Genomic DNA, 20,039 nt, shown 5'->3' on the forward strand with positions numbered 1-20,039 from the left:
CATGAAAATCTGTTCCCTTGATAAGATGGGACTTTATCCCAGATTTTTAGTCTACTTCAGTTCTCACAATATAGTTACTTGAGATAAGAATGTGTGGCAAAAGCTAATTCTATACTTATCTAACACAAACAATCATTTGTTCAAAGTTTGCTACATTTCTTAAAAGTTCTTGTACTTGCAGCTGCATAAATGGAATGTAATTCAACATAGTGAAGTTGTTGGTGAAATTAATGGACAAGTATTTTAGAGGATATTTAATGCCCATGTATTCAGTATCTAAAGGTATAATGAAAAACAACAGCACACATAATAATCAAGCATTATATAACTAAGGTTACTTCTCAAAGTAATGAAGCCTGAATAATCGTATGTTTAAAGAAATGACAATTGAGATGAAGCTCTTCTTACAGCCAGGGTACTACTAAAGACTTTCTGCTATACAGACCCTCCACTAATGTGCAAACTCTCACAGGAACTTCACAACCAAAATAATTTATAGAAATTCCCTTCTGCACCTGAGTAATATCTGCATGAAATTATTTGAGTCTTTAGCATTTTAGAGATTTGCACGCTTGTAATAAACCTGATTGATACAGGCCAAGTTAAAAGTTGGAAGAAAAGGCGCACATAGTGTGACTTTGCAAAGTCATTTCCATACTAAACTAGGCTAAAAGATGCAGTCATAATTTGGAAAAGAACATTTCCTTCTCTGGAACACCCCTTTTTGTTTTTATATATGTGGAAAGACATGCCAGAGATTCTGCTACTATCCAAACAGCACTGCTTCATTAAAATCTGAAAATTCTCCTAGGTAATCTTGTCAGGTTTTTTACCTTGGATGTGCATACGTTCCGATGTTCATATGCCTCAGTAATAACATATTATGTAAAACTGATGTTGCATATATAGGCTGTACTTTCTCAATCAAGCAGAAAGATTAGTTTGCATTCATTTCATTGTGCATCCCTGCTGCTAACACATTACTTAATTATGTTTAGCTTTAAAACATCCTAGAAGGGAGAAGGCATATACATTGGCCTGATGTATATGCTAAAATTGAGTAGAGAAAGCACCAGATAGAAAACTGTCAGTACTACAGTTGAACCAGCTGAAGAACCCAACCACAAAAGGACCGTCAAGATAAAGAATCATCAAACACACGCTGAATGCTCAAGGTTATTTCTGCTGTAATAGTTAAAGAAGATGAAACTACTCCGTTTTCTGTAACGTACTTGGGCATGATAACAACAAACTACAAACTGCAACTAGCAGAACGATACGTGATGTTAACCCAGGATGGAAATCATTGCAGATTTCTGTCAGAGGGAGTGTCAGGGCCCTGAGGACACCAAGTCCTTAAATATCATAACTGGCCCCACCTGTGACCTCCACCAATAGGCCCAGGAGCCATTTCAATTCAGGATTGTCCCCCTGCAGTCCTGGGCTGAGCTACGTCATTGGCAGCTCTGGACCTAAGCCCTGTTGTCTGCTGCTCCTGACCTTTTGACCAGACTTGTTAGATCAATGTTGGGACTTGACTCATCTGCTGGTGCCTGTCTTGCAGCAGAGACTCAGCCCCAAGCTCATCCTCCCACTGCCCCCTCCTGTGGCTCCTGGATAGGGAGATTGTTGGCATTACTATCAGGCACCACCACATTCTCACCACAAATGATAAAAAGTAGTTGAGGAAATGTAATAATCAAGTAAAATCCAAACATCACAATTAATACAGACTTTTGTATGTCACCAGTGAGGCCAAGAGCAGGGATGAAGAGGTTACTCTGAAACATTTAATCAAATGGCATCAGGACAGTATTAAGGCAGCAAATTGAAAGATAAGGAGCAGCCTGAGGTCTTGTAACCAGGCTTCTCTTGGGCAAGATGACAACACTGACCTCATCTCATCAAGGGGAAAAACCTGCAGACTACATGCAAGAAGCTCACCTGCTGGACTGATTCTTCAACCTACGATGACCTTAGCAGCAGCTGAGTGTATTATGAAGTAATAATTGGCCTGAAAAAAGATCCCTATGGGGAGGCTAAGCAGCAATGAAAACTAACAGTGTGTGCAACTGACACAGTTTTGAACAAAAGAATGGCTGATGCTAGCAACAGTGCTCTGTGTACAACAAAAACCTATGTAATATTTCAAAACAGTGTAAAAATAAAAGCTTTCAAGACAGCTTGTAAGGTGATTAGTACCAGTGGCTTGCCACAATTGGTCAAGTTCATTGATGATACACAGAGAAAGTGTTTTTAAATGGAAACTCGGAGGGTATCATCACCTATACCAGCACTCACAAAGTGCAACAGGCAGTCTGAAGCTCTCAATTTTCTTAACTAATATCTCACATACTATATGGAGTTATTTGTTTAAATAATAACAGCTTCTAATGTGGATGGTATTGCCTTTTGGTATGTCACTTTCTAGTTGTTAGGAAGCTAACAAGAAAGAGGTAGATCATGTGTGAGAACTGTGGTAAGGAGGAAAATAGCAGTACCTACACAGAATAAAGTTCATGGATAACAGCAGATGACCTATGAAGACACAATGTATAAAATGAGTATATATAAATGAAAGCAGACTAACTTATCCTTTGAGATTTCAAATTAAATACCGTTCATTTGTCTTCTCAGGCATGCTACTGCCCCACCTCAAAACAATGACCAGATCGTTTTCATTTACTTCCCTTCTAAAGCAACTGGCATTCCTTTAAGATAGGGGGCTTTGTTGTTTTTTTTTTCAATCAGTCATGTCTTTATTTTATCATGAGCTTACCTTGCAAATCGTTATTAGCAGGGGCTATGTCACAACCAGACCCATTATATATTTAAGACAACTTTTAATTGACTTCCAAAGCTATTAAAAATTATTTTGTGAATACTGCCTTCCCATTTTACCTTCCTTGAAGAAAAATAATATTAGTACAATGAAATTTAGTTTAGGAAAGGCAAGCTCTACCTTCAAAATCAAAATCTACTGTGGATCTCTCAAAGTAGTTGAAGAACTTAGAACAGATCCTGAGAGCAATCTGAGAATAGGTTCAATTAGAAACAGACAGTGCACTCCTCACACTAAGATCTTTGAGGATTCTGCATTGTTTTCTGGTTTTAATAACCATTCGCTAATGCTGATTGTTTTTAATTAAGCATTCTAATGCTGTTAGAAAAGCAGAAACGGCAATGGAAGAAAAAATGATAATAGTACTACTATGTTTCAACATATTCTTGAAAATACAATGTATGTATTTCACTACTTCTTATATCCACTATAGAAAATATGCCACAACTACATAGAAAAAGCCAACAGACAGGTGTACATTATTTATATAACTGTATAATAGTTGTACGTAATTCGAAGGTGTGTAATTATTGCCTGCAATAACCATAAAAACCAAAACACTTGCTTGGTTTTCCTGACTCACTCACTGGAAGAAATTGTATAGCACCCTCTATATAGTCTTAGGTACAGTTACGGTAAGAAGAATGTGCAAGAAGTATTATTATTGTACTACTTTTAAACTCGAGGTTCTGATTTTTAATGCTTTAAATGAAAATATTTTACAATAATGAATTAAATATCTTAAACTGCACCAGCAGAAGTTAAAAATAAGCCTAATTTTTATGGATAACTTCCTTCATGACTTAATATTCTTACTTTATATTAAATAGTTACACACCATTCCACAAATTGCCAGACTATCCAAATACTGAAAAGTTTTTAAGTCCTGTATGGGAGAGGATTAGGTACTGGAAATGCCTACACTCAAAACACACAACTAACATACTAAGTGACAACATCACCCATGCTCTTTCAATTATATGCTCATATGTACATCAAATATTAAAAATAATAAGCAAGGACGTCAGTAGATTTAGTAGGAAGAAGAGACAAGCCAGGTGCATAGAAACTGTATTGCTGTAGAGGTGGGAATTTTTTGTTGTTGTTGATATTTAAGACTAATTACAGGAAAAAGTACAGTCAAACCAATGATGAGAGGAAAAAGCCCAGGTTGATCTATAAAAGATTACTGTAGATGAGACATCTTTTCCCGGGGGTTTGGGACACATCTCACAAACAGGAGACAGACATACAAATCGTACCAAGAATAGGTCATAGACTTAATACTTGCAATAATTTGTATGCGGGAAAATGAGATCTTCCCTTCTTCTTTGACAGAAGAATGGCCCCAGTTTTCATGCTTTTCTGGAAAGTAGAGGGAACATGGCCAGCTTTCTCTGCATTTGCTGGCTAAGAGCTGAGACAGTCTCTGTCTCAACTGAAACTTAAAAACCTTTATTGGGATGTATATGGTTACTAATAGAGCTGTAATCTACACAAAATGGATTAGGCAGGAAAACCAGCAGACAGAGGCTACTGGTTTTGTTCTTTTAAATTATCTATTGATTTCAAATGCACCTAAAATATTTGGGAAAGTTTTGTTAAGTGTAAATTCAACCAAGAAGAGCAAGTGAAGGGTTGGAGTTTGTTTTTCTTGGGAAGGGGGGAACTTTCTGCTCCTCTCAACAGTGCTCTCAGAGTTCAAGGGAACAGAGAAAAGCTGATTAAAGACTGAGAACGGCATTATAAAGCAAAAGAAAAATAATGAGAGGACCATGTCAAGTTGGAGGAAGGCACACAAGTTTAGAGCAGAGTGACTCATGTACAGATTAGATACTTCATTGGCCATCATAGCTCCAATGCTATTATACTAAACAATTAAATCTGTGCACACACCTTGCTCAAATATTTTTACAGCTCTTCCACTAACTCATAAGTCAACTCTATGCGGCTTTCTATAAAGCACACGGTTGAGATGAAGTTCAGAAGTGCATACCAGCTGTTATACAGAATAATACTGTGCTGTACCATTATAACTGTGGCACATTATGTTTTGTTCTCAGAAGTTTTAGCCTCAATAACAGCTTTATGTAAACAGCCAACAGGACAACAGACTGTTAAGGATAAACAACTTCATTATCGAAGTTGTATAACAGAAAAAAGAGTATACGGAAAAAACTGAGGGGATGACAAACATGGAGTTAAACTTTTGGCAACGTACAATGACATGCACCTCTGGAGTGGTGGATGTGAAGACCTCCTGAAAACCCTTTACTGTCTATGTATTTCTACTCCTCCTAAGCCTATCGGGTAACAAAATTCCAAACAGATTTTATTATCTGAATCTTTAAAGAGAATTCAGGCATAGTAGTCTAATACTATACAGACATTTGAAAGATATTACCACATATTTTAACACTGACCTGTTTTATAGCCTGCTGTCTAGGGAACTATTTATTTATACAATTGATTTCTAAACAGACTTCATAGTATTACTATTTTCTACAGTCACGTACTGAGAAAAGGCATTATTTCTCTAGAAGCCCCTAGTCATACAATTATACAATTACTCATAATCTCATCTTTAAAAACAGATCATTTAGTAATAAAAACAGGAGGAAAATGGGAACAATAAAAGGTGAAGAATATTAAGACAAAAAGGAAGGCTCCGCATTTATTACTTTTAAGTCAAACTAATCATAGAAGTGGAAGGATGAAGATTTGGAACTTGATGCACTGAATAGTTGGATGGATTTGACTTGAGTTACTAGAAACAAAAAAAACCTGTGAAAGTAGATTTCAATTGTAGTTATTATCCATTTATAAATATCACAAATTACCCTTTCTTTTCTTCTGATTCTAACATGAGCATTTTCCCTGTCTTGGAAAAGCAGGAAGCACCATTTATATCCCAAAATGTTTCTGATTTCCAACAAATTCCTACTCCCTTATACAAATGAATCTACAAAAATGTAATGAAGACTTCCTAATTTCCCTGGTCTCCTGAAGCCATTTTATTTCTTATTACACAGAAATGAGAAGCTTTAAAAGAGAGATGCAGAATTGCTGCAGGAACATAATCACATGCAGCAAAATATACTTCCAAAAAACATTAATGAGTGACACAGAAATTCAGTTAAAAATAAAACATTTGCCATAGCTCAGAATTTGTTAGAACAAAAAAAAAAATCAGCTGACCACAAAAAAACCTCAAACCAAACACTTAATAACCTAAGAGACTCGTAAACCTCTCTTATTTATGGTCCTAAATTAACACTTTAAATGACTATTCTTTCTTTATAGCAAATAAAAAATGCTTCCATAACTATATATAAACAAATTTAATCTATGCAACTAGATTGTTAGTTGACAGTATCTGCTTAACACAAACAAGAAAGAGCAGAATTAACATTATACACTTTCTCTGTAGTAAAATTGGACAATAAAACTAGATTTGCAATGACCACAACATTCTGGTGTCAGGGTACTATGTATACACTTAATCTTTACTTTATTTCAGGAAAGCTAGATTAGAAAGGAAAAAAAAATGAGTAGAGCACTTTGGGATTCAGCTGGATTCCCAAACAAGTTTGAGCTCCAGATCTTCATCTACAAATGTTTTCTGGTTAAGGATGCTAGTTTGGCTTAGGTCAAAAACCCACCAAACCAAACCAAACCAAACCTTCAGCTTCACACACCTAAAAAAAATGTTTTAGACATCCTAAGTTACATATATTTGGGCTAAGACCTATTTCTGCAGGGGGGTTGGACTAGATGATCTCTAAAGGTCCCTTCCAATCCTACCATTCTATGATTCTATGATAGAAGCAAGAAGAATCTATCCAGACATACTCTGACAGATACACTACAGATCCAAGGCTTACCATTCCTTAAACCAGAATTAAATAAAGTCAACATCATGACTTTTCCAAAGTTAGGAAACCTCTCAACCTTTGAAATAAGTGGTAACACTATACATTTTTACTTCTCTTTTACCTGCATGGTAACGTTTTTACGTTAACTATTCCATATTTTTATCTATAGCAGAGGCATATGACATAAAATATCCAGCCAAAACGCAGGAAAGGTTTACAGGCTTCTATGACATGGTATACTCAGAAAACTCTGTATTTTCAAAGATACAGAACGTGAAGAACTGCTTTTAGATATGAGTCAGGAGTACAGAAAGAGTAGTTTTAATGCTTAGGAAAGACAAAACTGTGCACTTTTCCCTCCTCATCAAATGACAGTAATTCTCCTTTTTCAGTAACACTGCAGACTGCATATTTCATTGCAGGGGGAAGGTATGACTGAGCTCTTCTGCCAGACACCACCTTACTGACAAGTCTTATGCGGAAAAAGGGAAAAATGTTGTTAAGCTATACACTTCTTGTATAGCCTTTTCTTTGATTTGACCCTTTCAGCTGATACATAGCTTTTGAGATGTCTAGTCTGAATACAAGAGTATTCTCACTGAGACAAGTATGTCTTATAGGACCACACTCAGAAAACAGAGATATTCTTGCTTCCATGCACATAAACTCACACTGAAAGCATGCTACCACTGAATTTTCTCTTGTGGAAAGCAGTCTGTAACAACACATACCGCAATATCACGTAACAACTGGCAATCTGCTAATACCACACTGCAGTCATCTCAAACCAAAAGAATGGAAGGCATAGAAGAATGAAATGGTATTACCCTCTGTGAGTATCAACCACTCCCTCTTACAACCCAACTCTGGGCAACAGCACACAAGACTTCACACTACAGAGAAGGGAAACTGACAAACATCTAGAGTAAGAGCAAAATTTCATATTGGATTAATTACTGATGGACAGGGAGCACTGAGCAGTAATTACTGCTCTCCAACAGTATCTTCCAACAGCCTTATCTTACAAGATCACTTGGAATACAAGCAAAACAAAACCAAACACACAGCATTGAACCATTAAATGTACCTATTATATACTGGTAGGCATATCAAGGCTATTCAGAGGAATAGTATACTTAATTTAAATGGTATAACTGGTTGGAATTGTCATACAGTGCAGATGATGAAACGGTCATAGTTACTTTCTAAATTTGTCTGACCAAAAATAAAATAAATTGTAAATGCCTCATAACTGGATGTAAGTATTTAAGTTACCCAGGCTAATGATATTAGAAATGCCTCTAAATGGGATTGCCATCGAGGTTTTAGTTAACAACACATATGAAAGCATTAATTTTTGTAAGTTTCTCCACATTTCACATCTATGTCTTCTCAGTGACCACCACCACTGAAGTGGAATTTGTTTATACTTTGCTGAATTAAAGTACCGAATAAGATCAGATATGTATTCAAATCAATAATATCCACTCAAAATGTTGCTGTTAAGATTTAAACCTTTCCAACTGTTTGATTTTATTGTTTCTATTTTTGTTTGTTCCATAAATTCACTATTAAGAAAAGCAAAAACAAACAAGAAAGGTGCAATTACAACAAATCAAAGGTAATTACACAAGATGCTCCCCTTCTTGTATGTCAACTTCCTTTTTCGTGGGAAAAAATGCAAGCAACAGACTACTTAGAAAAACAGTAGCGACAGTGAAAATTTCTAAGGCTCTAAAAGACCCATATTAAGAAATATTTTTCATCTGAAAAATGCAGATGCACCACAATAATGTGGAAGTATCACAATACAATAGACTTCAAGAAGTATTATCTACCTGGTATTCTTTGACACCTTTGCCACTCAAGATGTTACAGAAAAGCAGCCCAGAGTGTAGGTAAAAGACAAACATGAATTATCAAACCAAACAGGGAGGCATCCTGTTTGTGAGCCCCAGTTAGAAATCTAGGGGCTTGCAGCCTTGGATAGATATTTTGCTACTTTTACTGCTTCCCAGAAGCCTGACCAACTACAATGAGTGCACAGAGTGAATGGAAACTTGAAGCTTTCACAAGAAATACCTGCAATTAGATTATTTTCACAGAGCTTTCAGTAGAAACAGTTCATATGCTCGCAGAATATCTGATACATTTGAAAATAACTGGAAGCAGGGAGTTTTCCAGTAAAAGTTACAGAAATACTACCCAATTTTTAGAAATATCTGTCTATCAATGAAACAATCTGATTATAAATGCATTTTAACATCCTTGTCTGAACAGGATAATAAACAACAGGTTGAAAATACATATTTGAAAAATGTCAAGAGTATGAAAATTACCTACATTTAGACCACAAGCAAAATATTGTCTTCAGAGGGCAATTCGGCCTAGACACTAAAACACTGAGTTTCTTTTTCTCTTGCAATTTGGTACATAGCTGTAATTCAAAACAATTGTAGCAACCTTAAAGGAATTAAAAAAGAGGCACTTGCACTAAGAAAATTCCTCAAGAGAAAGTCTGCAAGTTCTCCTCTAATGTGAACTACCAGCCGTGCACAAAGCATCTACTCTGGTACATGACCTCTTTTTATCTTGTGAAATTCCAAAGGGAAACCAAGTTGGGTTTCCCCAAGTGCTGAAAGATACTTGCACTGCTCCAGAAAGAAATTAACATAATCCAAGCAACACAGTTTTGTTCTTGGAGTAAAGGAATGCATTATAAAAATGTTAGAAAGAAGATGCAGTGTAACAAAAACCTCAAATACCAGAAATCACTGCAGCAGCATTCTTGCTGTATGCTGTAGCACAGACAGAGAAAAATACTGTGGGAGAAGTCTCACACCAGAGCATTGTCTGAAACAGCAGACAGCAAGGTCCTGCTACACAAGGCAAGGTCAATGCAACTGGAGACTCATCTGTTTAAGAAAACACACTATTATTAGATGCAAGTTATGCAGCACTTGTGCATACTAATAGAATAAAACCATTACCCCAAAAATAAATGTTTTCAAATGGTAGCTTCGACTTTACACTCAACATTTCCACTTTTTGTGTCTCATTTAAAACCTTCAAGTGAGTAACACAAAGAATAATGAAAACATTTGAGTATTTAAATTTTTTCTTATGAAATGTTACAATTGAAAAATACCATAATGTATGTCACTGGTTTTTATGAGGTGGCTCCTTTGAAAATTACTCACCTCAGCCTAATATGACTTAGCAATGTGTTCCAGAGTTGATAGCCTACTTAAACTATTACGATATGCCTCACACTACTGTAAGTAAAATATAGTAAACATACTGGTCCACAGAATACATTTCCTTGTACAAGACTCAAGCCAGCACTGTCTCCATACTTGAAAGTTATGCTGGCGTACGTAAGAGTTTCAGACATAAAGAACGCAGAAGGCAGCTCCCTGGGGCATGTCACATATTTTACAAGGTTTGTGTTCCTTCTTCTTTAAATCATTCACTGAAAGAGCTGGTATTACCTGTGAAGAAATGTAGAAGGCTCTGGAAGATGGATAATTCTGGTGCAGAGTTGAGCTTTTACAGTTAACCAGTTTTCATTAACTGATGGCACATCTAGCTTTTGTTTCAACATGTTGGATCAGTTATGAATGACTGGGCAGTTAAGAAGGAGAGTAATGTGGATGGCCTAGTTTACAAAGAATTACAGAATCTCAAGGGCTGGAAGGGACCTCGAAAGATCATCCAGTCCAATTCCCCTGCCAGAGCAGGACCACCTAGAATCGGTCACATAGGAACTCATCTAAAAATCAGTGACATTACTTAAGTCTTGCATGAAGACACTAGCATGACAATAGTATATGAAATCACCAAGGACCAGACTTTGATACCACAGTGATATATTTACAAAGTAACCCACTGTTTCAAGTAAGATCAAAATTCTGTGCCTCATAAAACAGAAAACACAAACATTAGAGTGCTCCCAGTATAGGAAATGCAAAGAAAAAACTGTCAACACTTTATCCTCAGCTCTTAAACAAGAGTCTCATTTCAGTAGATGGACATGTTGCTCAAAAAAAAAAAAACCAACAAAACCCCTTGTCAAGGAGTGAAACATGACCAGTATCTGGCAGAACCATGACTATGGAAACCCCACCCATATGGAGATATATGTATAGGTTTGCCAAGACAAATAAAGCAGTATGCAGAGTAAGCTGGACTGCTTTCATACAATATGTACTCAGTCATGTAGGCCTTCAAGTACACGTGCAATAACTCTCTTCTAAATGAGATTAAGAAAGTTCAAGAAGGGACAGAGTTAACCCAAGGAAAAAAACACAGATTTCTGGTTAATGTGTTAATAGCTTTCTAAAACATAGCCATGATGAAAAGTATCACTTAAAAATTAATCAGGATGCATATTAAAGGTACAGATAGCTGTTAACCTGCTGTCTGCGTAATCAAATGATAGCCATTACTCAAATGAAACTATCAATGGCTGCATTGTGAACAGGCATAAGAGTAAGTCTGTCCACCCTGGAGCTGCATGATTTGTTCCAATGTTCCAGTTACTGGTATTTTCATAAACTATCTAAAATAAAAGAGATGTGAATTATTGCTTACATCACCACTGCTGTCAGTTACATAGTTTGGAGCTCACAGTATGAGCTAATATCCATTTTGTGGTAGGTGCTCTATGGTCTTCAGTGTTTTAAGAGAAGACAATCTTAAAGAGACAGTGTTGTAAATATGCAACAAATTAAGCTGATCATCAGAAAACCCTTAGTTTTCATGTTAAGCGAAAAATCGTCCAAGTTGTGGACTTCTAGTGAAATAATAGATTACTTGCTTTTTGCCTCCTTTATCACTCACATCTTCCTTTAATTCCTGTTTCAAATCCAAGAACTATTGTTAAATTACAACTGCTCTTCTTCAGGAAAGACCTGCTACCTTCAGCTCAATGTTTCCAACCATTAAAAATTTAGTGCAGTCCCTCATGAACAGTTGCAATTGTCACTTTTCAGTATGTGCCTTGCTTCTATAATTGGATTTCAGCGCAGGTTCTAGTCACTGGATCTTCATATTCATCTTTCTATTAAACAGAGCAGCCCTTTGATACAAGAAATATTCTCCTCTAAAAGTACTTAGAAATAGTCCTCATATTGTTTCCCAACATTATTTTGGATAACCTAAACACAGAATATTTCTTTTTCTCCTTTTACAAATCTCTAAAGACTCAAATGATCACCTCTTTCACAAACTCATTCTACGATTTCCAGTAAATCCAGTTTTCAGATTTTTTTTTTATTATTCTGCAGTAGGGCTTTCATATTTCCTGAACTTAGAAGTTTTGAGATTGTTTTTGTCCTTACTAAATTGTCAGAACTCTGGCTTGAACACTACACTTTTATTGGTCAAGATGCATTACATTAATGTGAACTGAGCGGATAGGAACTGCACTGTCTGGTCTGCAGTCACAAAGTTTTAGTAGCAAACTTCTTGCCATGTGTGAAAATAGGAATGAACTCAGTATATTAGATTAATATCTCAATATGGCAGAATATTAATAAATTCTATTTAGATGACTAAGAAAGATTTTAGTAATCCTTTACGAATTCATGCACAGACTGCACAAGTTCTTTTACAACTTGGGCATTTCTCTCTGAAGCACTTCCTCAAAGGCAAAACGTTGAACCTGTTTCTGTTTTCATCTTGTTTGTTTCATGCTCTCGAATTTGTTTAGGTGACTTTTGTTTGGTGTTTGTAAGGATCACAAACATTGGTTGTTTGCCTTTGACTTTCACAGGATGAGATACCACGGATCAAAGATGATTATCTGTACTTGGAAAGGCATGACTTCTTAAACTACATAATGGTCACTGCTTTGCAGTAATTGCTAAGGGGCTTTTTTAATAACTGGAACGTTCTCTGATCTCCTTTCAAATATAAAAATATATAAAACATACAGGATTGAAAAGTATAGCAAACCTTTGTCGTATAAATACAACAGCAAGCCCAACTCTGCTTCTTACACGTACTACTTTACTGTGAAACACAAAACGTTTGACTGATCCCTTGAAGCACGGCTGACCCTTTATGCATTTCTTACACTTCCTTTCTGATAAAGGAAGCCTCATTCACGGCTCTTCACCTGCGCTGGTGGCATTCCAAGAGCGTGCAGCAGAACTGATAAACATCGCACTCGGCTCCTTTGGTCCTGATCCTATTAACACTTTATTGAAACAACTTCTGTAAGTGTTTGCAGACTTAAGAGTCTTTGTAATTGAACCGCACTTCACTGAGTGGACCAAAAAGAAGTCTGGAGCTGGAAGGAATGCATTTGCCCTTCGTGCCTGGGCGCCAGGGCCCGCAGCGCCCACGAAATCTGCAAAAGGGGTTCGGCAGGAGCGAGTGGGGAGACAAACAATATCACCCCTGCCCCTTACATCCACAGGCTCCTTCCAACACCAGATCTCCCGTGAGCTACACTGCTCTTGCCAGATTACAACTAACCAGGCTTTAATACAGTAAAAAATAACGACTGCTCGTATGATCACAACAGGTTAAAAAAAAACACGAAAACCCCACAGTGAAAGCGAGGGACGACTTCATAACAATTTATAGCACGTAAGATAAGAGCAACCCATCCCACTTTGCTTTTGCATTTGGGATTTCCTTGCCCCCTCCCGGAGGGAGAAGGGCAGCCCCAAAGCCGAAGCTCAGGTGGGGCGGGCGCGGACTCCGGAGGCCACCCGAAGGGTCTCGCCGCCGGCGGCGCGGGGCTGCGGAACATGGCCGAAAGCGGAGCCCCCGCCCGCCTGCTGGCACGGCTGCAGCCCTCCGCGGCCGGGGATGCAGGGGCCCTGCCCCACGGAGCCCCTGGGGGAAGCGCCAGTCTCGCTCGGAAGCCGGGGAAGGAGCCCGTGAAAGCGGGCGGGGGTGAGCAGGGGACGCACCTTTCAGCGTCCCCCCGGCATCTTCTTTCTCCTCCTCCTCGGGCTGGCCGGTGACTCCAGCAGCGGCAGGGCCTCGGCACCGGAGCGGTCAGCGGGACGGGTACGCTCCTACCTCGCCAGCGCTGCACAGCCGCCGCTAGCCAGGGCGGCGGAGCGAGCGAGGCGCCTACGCCGGGGGCGGGGGCTGCGGGCGCGCACCGCCCCGCCGGGCCGGAGGAGAGGAGGCGGGCGAGAAGGAGGGAGAGAGGTGCCGCGGGGGCAGCGCCGGCGGCTGACTCAGCTCCGCAGCGAGGGCGCGGGGCCGCCGGGGCGGGTTCCCCCGGGACCGCCCCTCCTCGGCGGCAGGGAGTAGCGGGAGAGGGAATCCTCCCGCCGGGCGGCTGGGAACGTTCCCTGCACGCGAGACGGACGGGATGCGGGACAGCCCGCCAAAGCCAGCTGCTCCTCGTCCTGCATCGTGGCGAGTTGGGCGCGAGTGGCTTTGCAGCCCCTTCGCTGGCGAGGCGTTCGCCCCGCGCCGCGATTGCCGCAGCACCAAGGGGATGCCCGGTTCGCGGCTGCTGCCCACTGCCGCTCCGCTCTTGCCGGACGGCGTTTGAACTGCTCCCCACCCTAAAAGTTCGGCGGGTAACTCCGCCGGCAGCAGTGCCCCAACTATACATTGAACTGTTTCCCTCCCACCTCCGCGTGTGTGTGACCGCTCATAAAAGACCATACAGCGAAGAGGAACCCCAGAGACACAGAGGGCACCCCGGCTGCACGCCTCCACGCCGGGCCGCTGCAGTCACCCGCGGGAGTCACCCGCGTCCTCCCGCCAACGGGCCGAGGAACGGCGCCGGCCCCCGCGGCGGGAGCGGGTCCAGCGCCATGGCCGGGGCCGCAGGCGGGGGCAGGCCGGGGCCGCGGCTGCCTCACCGCATCGGAATGTCGGCGCGAGGCCGCTGCGCCCGGCGGTGCGGGAGATGCTCCCCGGCACCGTTCCGCGGAGCGCAGCCCAGCCCCCGCCCGGCGCGGAGTCTGTGGAAGGGAAGGGCGAAACACCGCGCCGTTCCATCGGCGCTGCGCAGAAAGATGTGTTCGGCGAACTCGGGTGTGCACTGCTGCATTCCGTCTTTTCCACCCAGGGTGCAGCAGGGAGAAAAACAAGCTCGTAAACTTTCAATTTCAAGGAAGCATTCTCATTTTTTAAAACAGGTTAAAGCTGGCCGTAGATAACACGCTTTTCTTTGGGACATTCTTCTGTGAAGGGCACTGATTCTCATGGCTAAAGTATGTGGAGACCGTGTCCCAGTACAGGGCTGTAAAACTTACAGTTCATTTACTTCATTCTCTTCCAATATAAGGAACTCTTTGTACTATTTTCTAAGGGAAAGACAAATCTGAACACTTGAAAGTCAAATTTACTCTTATGTATTCTATTCTCTTACCTCAGTAATCACTTTGCACCTCAGTGCAACAATTATCTCATGAGGCTGGTACAAATGCAATGGAATTGATGCCCCGGAGACAGTATTCACAGTGGAGACTGTCTCTTAGCAGTTCCACAAGTACATCCAAACAGTCAATGAAGCTACCCACTGAAAGGCTACGGAAGTTAAGAAACCTGGGGTTTGGTTACTGGTTTTAAAAAAGTGTATGTTTTGAGTTGTTTTAACAGATCAAATTAGGTCAGATATTAGATATATGATATTTATTTACTTAATACTGCCTGGTTTTACATTTGTTATCTACTCTGACTCTTTCTGTGTCTTACAGGTTATTAGACTAGTGAGAGAAAATAGATCCAGCATAGTAAAGCATCTTGATCTTTTTAGCAACGTCATTTATTGCTTGGAGACACGAGAAATAGCTATTGTGAACTAATTCAGTTAATTAACTCTTAAGATTGATCATTCTATACTGAAATACAGTACATTGTTGGACAAAATGCAGGTGCTACACAAAATGTGTTCTTTGTGTTCAGCATAGCCTGGATTTATTCACTGCATGTAGTACCCCCAAAAAGGCCATAATACAGCAATATTTTGCAAAAAATAGAATTTCAGTAGTCGATCTTTTCTTTTTCCATTCATATTCTCTCTGATCTGATTTTCAGTACTCCCTGTGTTCATATATGGAATGTTGACCCCAAATGCATTCAGTAATACTTCAGTGTACTTTACATTTTGTTGGTATCAGAGGCATAATAACTACTTCCTAAAGAGTTACACAGTGGGTTTTCAGTACTACAGTAGTGACCATGAAACATCCTCTAAACAGTCATCCAATAGGAACCTTTCCATGGAAGCTTTTTCCAGTTTCTTTCTGCTTTTCCAGTTGTTTTGAAGAGAACGGGAAAGTTATTGCCACATTATTCCAATGGAAAATATAGATACATTTTCTTTCACAATATCTTCACACGCTTATTTTTTCCAGCTTGCAAAACTCCAACAATAAAAGGAACCCTGTACTGAAAAGAAAGTAATACATTTTACAGAGTATTTCGATAAATCACCACGTCCTTGTTTTGACAAAAGACAAAAGCATCTGTCTAACTTCAGACACACCTCAATGGAACAATGTGCTTGAGCAATGTGTTACATTATGGATCTCTTCCTGAGATCCAGCTCCTCACCTAGAAATCAGACTTCCATGTTTCACCAAGACACCGGAATATTATTTATAATGGTAAGATATTCAAACACTGTGTTGATGGAAGAGGTGAAAAAATGTATAACAACATGGAATTTGGATGCTGACAAAAACGTCAGCTACGATGGTGGCAGGTACTCGCTACAAAATATTTAGATGCTCATGTCCTCCAGGGTGACATTCACTTCTCTGAATGCTGTAGGAAAGAACAAGTGCCCAAGATTACAAAGCTGCAGCACAGCTGACATAGCTGCTCTCTTCTGCATAAATGTAATTATGTAATGTATAATTCAGCAATTGCATCCCTGAAAAGCATTCCTGACTGAGGAAAAAAAAAAGGAATTATGTGCCTAGATGTATCTAACAAAACAAGTTGCTACTTAATATTTTTTATGTGATTTGCTTCTTTAAAAACAAGTCAGAAGTTATATGCAAATCATGAGAAAGATGAAATTGCATCCCAGTTACGCATTTACAACTGAGACAAGGCAACTTCTTTCAGTTCCAGCAGAAGTACATGGCCCTCTGGGATGCTGCAAGCAGATTTACTTGGGATTAACTTCATTCCCTTGGGGACACGTTAGAAAGCTGCATGTTAGAATCGTTACCTGGGTAATGTGTTTGCTTCCATTACTGTGAGACTCATCAGTTTTTGATCTCTCTTCCTGGTTATATATACAACAGAAGTTACTCCTCCTGACCTTCTTTCGAAATAAACTTGTTCAAAGGTGGGAGCAGTCTACAGGCATTCATTAGCACCCAGGACTCCCCCTGCGTGGGACTCCCATGCCCAGGAAGCGAATTTTGAGCTGCTTGACAACCTCAGTGCTGCACAGATGAAGAAGCTTTTTTTTTCTGTACTGGACTTGACTCACGGGTCACAATTTCTTTTTGATGCTCCCAGCCAAGCAGAAACTGCTTTGAGAATTCTTCAGTTTTCTTTTCTTTCTCATCATATGTCAGTGTACTCTTGTTTTCATGAGAACTAGCTGTTAGTCATCACACCATACCCTACTCTGTCAGGCTTGACAATATAGAAAAACACACAGTCCAGCTCAAATTTACCATATTGCTAGATTCACTACCAACACAAATTGAAAATATAAGCTTGAGGTGGAGATTCAGGCATGAAGTTTCACTAAATCAGGGGCTCTACATATAGTATTTATAGGCAGAAAAAAAAAAGGGGGGAAGATTTTAAGAAAATATTGATGTGTATTTTGGCTCTTGCCAGCTAACAGTCTTCTACTGACTGTGTGTTTTGGAGTTTGGGTTATAAAATTGATTCGGAGATAAACTTCAAAGTGATGCATAAATATTAAATTCCACACATTCCTGCAAGATGATAAGTATTATTCACATTATAGAGAGAGAAACTAAAGCAAGGCAATGAGTTTACGTGGGCAATTTTCCCAAGCTTAGGAAGAAAAAGTAGCTATGGAGGTAGGATCAGTACTCAAGAATACCTGCCTGTTTTTCTGCACTCAGTCTGAACTATATATCACTCACCTAAACACTGCAGTATAGTGTATAAAGGAATATTTTGTCATTAATTATGGTATTCTGTAGCAATATTTTCAAACAATTTACTTAGCAAATGACATAATGCAAAATATGCTCAGATTGTTTTAAAAATAGACAAAAAGGTTTTTCTGTGGGCTTTGCTCTAAAATTCATCCTTTAGCTAGAACTAAAGAAAATCGTGCACACTTCTGCACATGCAAACTGAAATTCTAAAACAAAATTAGAAACACATGAAAATAAGGACTGAAAGTGTTTTCTTAACTGCACTCTGGTTTCAGTACAGCAAAATTTTCGTTGATTTATAATGGAGAGCACTTTTTCTTTTGAAGCAACACATAGACCTTCTCTGCAATTAATTCCCCTCCTCCATTAAACCAATTATCACTCTACACAAGTATGGCCTGTGGACACAGGGCAGTGAATACTCTGTCAGGGCAAGTCAGCTCTCTCTGTAAAGCACAACTGTATTTCAACCAAAAGCTGATTCTGTCCTATGAGAAGAGTTTTTTCAGAAAGAAGTTTTCAGTTAAGACAGCTTAATTTTGAGACTATTTTATTCTGGAGGCTAGAAAAATAAACTCAGTACAATTTCTATACTGATTGAAAATAATAAAGACATGGAAGACAAACTACTTGAATTTTGGAAATAATTTTAAAATCAATAACTCTTATCAAACCTGCTATTCTATGAATGTTCCAGGGGCTTTGTAACTATAGTAAAGATTTAATGACACTTTAACATGATGTGAAGTCTATTTTGCCCATCTGACTATTATAAGCACCAGCAATCACAGAGGCAATTCTAAAAGCCTAATGAACATGGTCAAAAAGACTTTCTGACATTTCAATTAGGAAAAAAAACCCAAAACCCTAGCTAAGATAAATAACTGGCCAAAAATACTAATAAGATGAAACACTTAAGTTAGAGTTTTAGAATTGATAACAGCTGCTTGACATTCAAATCATTAGTAAAATCATCTTCCAATTAGTCTTTGGAAGAGATACAAAAAGTTTTGGAATAAACTTTAAAAGTCTCCTCCCACTCCCCCATTATTTTCAGATATCTGTAAGACAGAACATTTTTCGATGAGGACAACTAATTACAAATATGGAATAAATGTATTATTGCTTTTTTGGCTATACAAGTTTTAGTCTGACCAATTTTGTATGTCAGGGGAATAATTCCTGATAGAGATCAAATGAAAAGAAGCTTTTTATGCTTCACCTATATTCCCATTGTATAACTTATCTATATTTGTAGCATCATTTTTTGCAACATCATTATTTCATTACATTTTTTTTAAAGTTAGAGACTATATTAGAATACAGATCTTCAAAACACTGGAGGAATAGCTCTTGTTTACTTCATATTACAGTTCAGTTACAATGTAATTCACACAAAGTATTTATAGTAGTAACTGCATACAGTTAATAAATTGAATAAAAAGGAATAGTACACCATAATTTTCTTTTAATTCTTCCTAAAAAACTGAAGATGGAAAACATATATCTCTTAATGGATTAATCTGTGAGAATTTGGGGGCAAGATTAGTACATAAATATTAGCAATATTAAAGTGGCAAGAAATAAACACTGACATTCCAAATCAAATTATACAGCCATAATGAAAAAGGTATTGATAAGACTGAACATTATTTACCTTATATAGTCTCATATTTAAAGTTCCTGAAATTCACAGTAAAGTTTTTAATCCATTTATAATGATGAAATATATTGAAAATACATGGGGCACCCAGGATGGAATATTACCCTCAGCATCTAAACAACAAAGCCTGATTTATCTAAGCTCATTAGATGTATCTATATATAATTTCATTAACTGTTCAGGTTCACCTGATTAATGCTGTTGAATGGTATTTTATTGCTAGGCTTTTTCCTCCTGGTTGACATTTTCAAGGAAGCTTTACTGAAAGGCAGTTCTACTGTCACCTCATAATTGTGCCTTCAGTTCAAATACCAAATTATTATTGTACTCAGGGATTCACTTCCTCCACAAACCAATAAATGAGCTGACTTACTCATGTTCTGTCATCACTTTAAACAACCAGCCAGGACAATGAGTTATGCTGTAATAAATTAGAAAACCTATATTGTCCTTAATGACCATGTCTAAGCAACAACCCGTCTACAGGGTCAATTTAACATTAACTTTACTGGCAACCTGCCATAGTATGCACTTGACCAAGTCCAAGAAGCAATGCAAGAATTCGTTTAGGTGAC

General features: G+C 38.8%; 1 protein-coding gene across 2 annotated transcripts in view; it reads right to left on the bottom strand.

The window, feature by feature from the left end:
- Positions 1–13,780, bottom strand: part of PLCE1 (phospholipase C epsilon 1) — a 159,891-nt gene extending 146,111 nt beyond the window's left edge. For both annotated transcript variants that reach the window (XM_062001757.1, XM_062001756.1), the window contains exon 1: positions 13,644–13,780. The gene's annotated coding sequence lies outside the window, so the exon portion shown is untranslated. The remainder of the gene's footprint in view (positions 1–13,643) is intronic.
- Positions 13,781–20,039: the final 6,259 nt, after the last annotated feature.

Source organism: Colius striatus, chromosome 8 (assembly GCF_028858725.1).
Source record: "Colius striatus isolate bColStr4 chromosome 8, bColStr4.1.hap1, whole genome shotgun sequence".
Classification (NCBI taxonomy): Eukaryota; Metazoa; Chordata; class Aves; order Coliiformes; family Coliidae; genus Colius; species Colius striatus.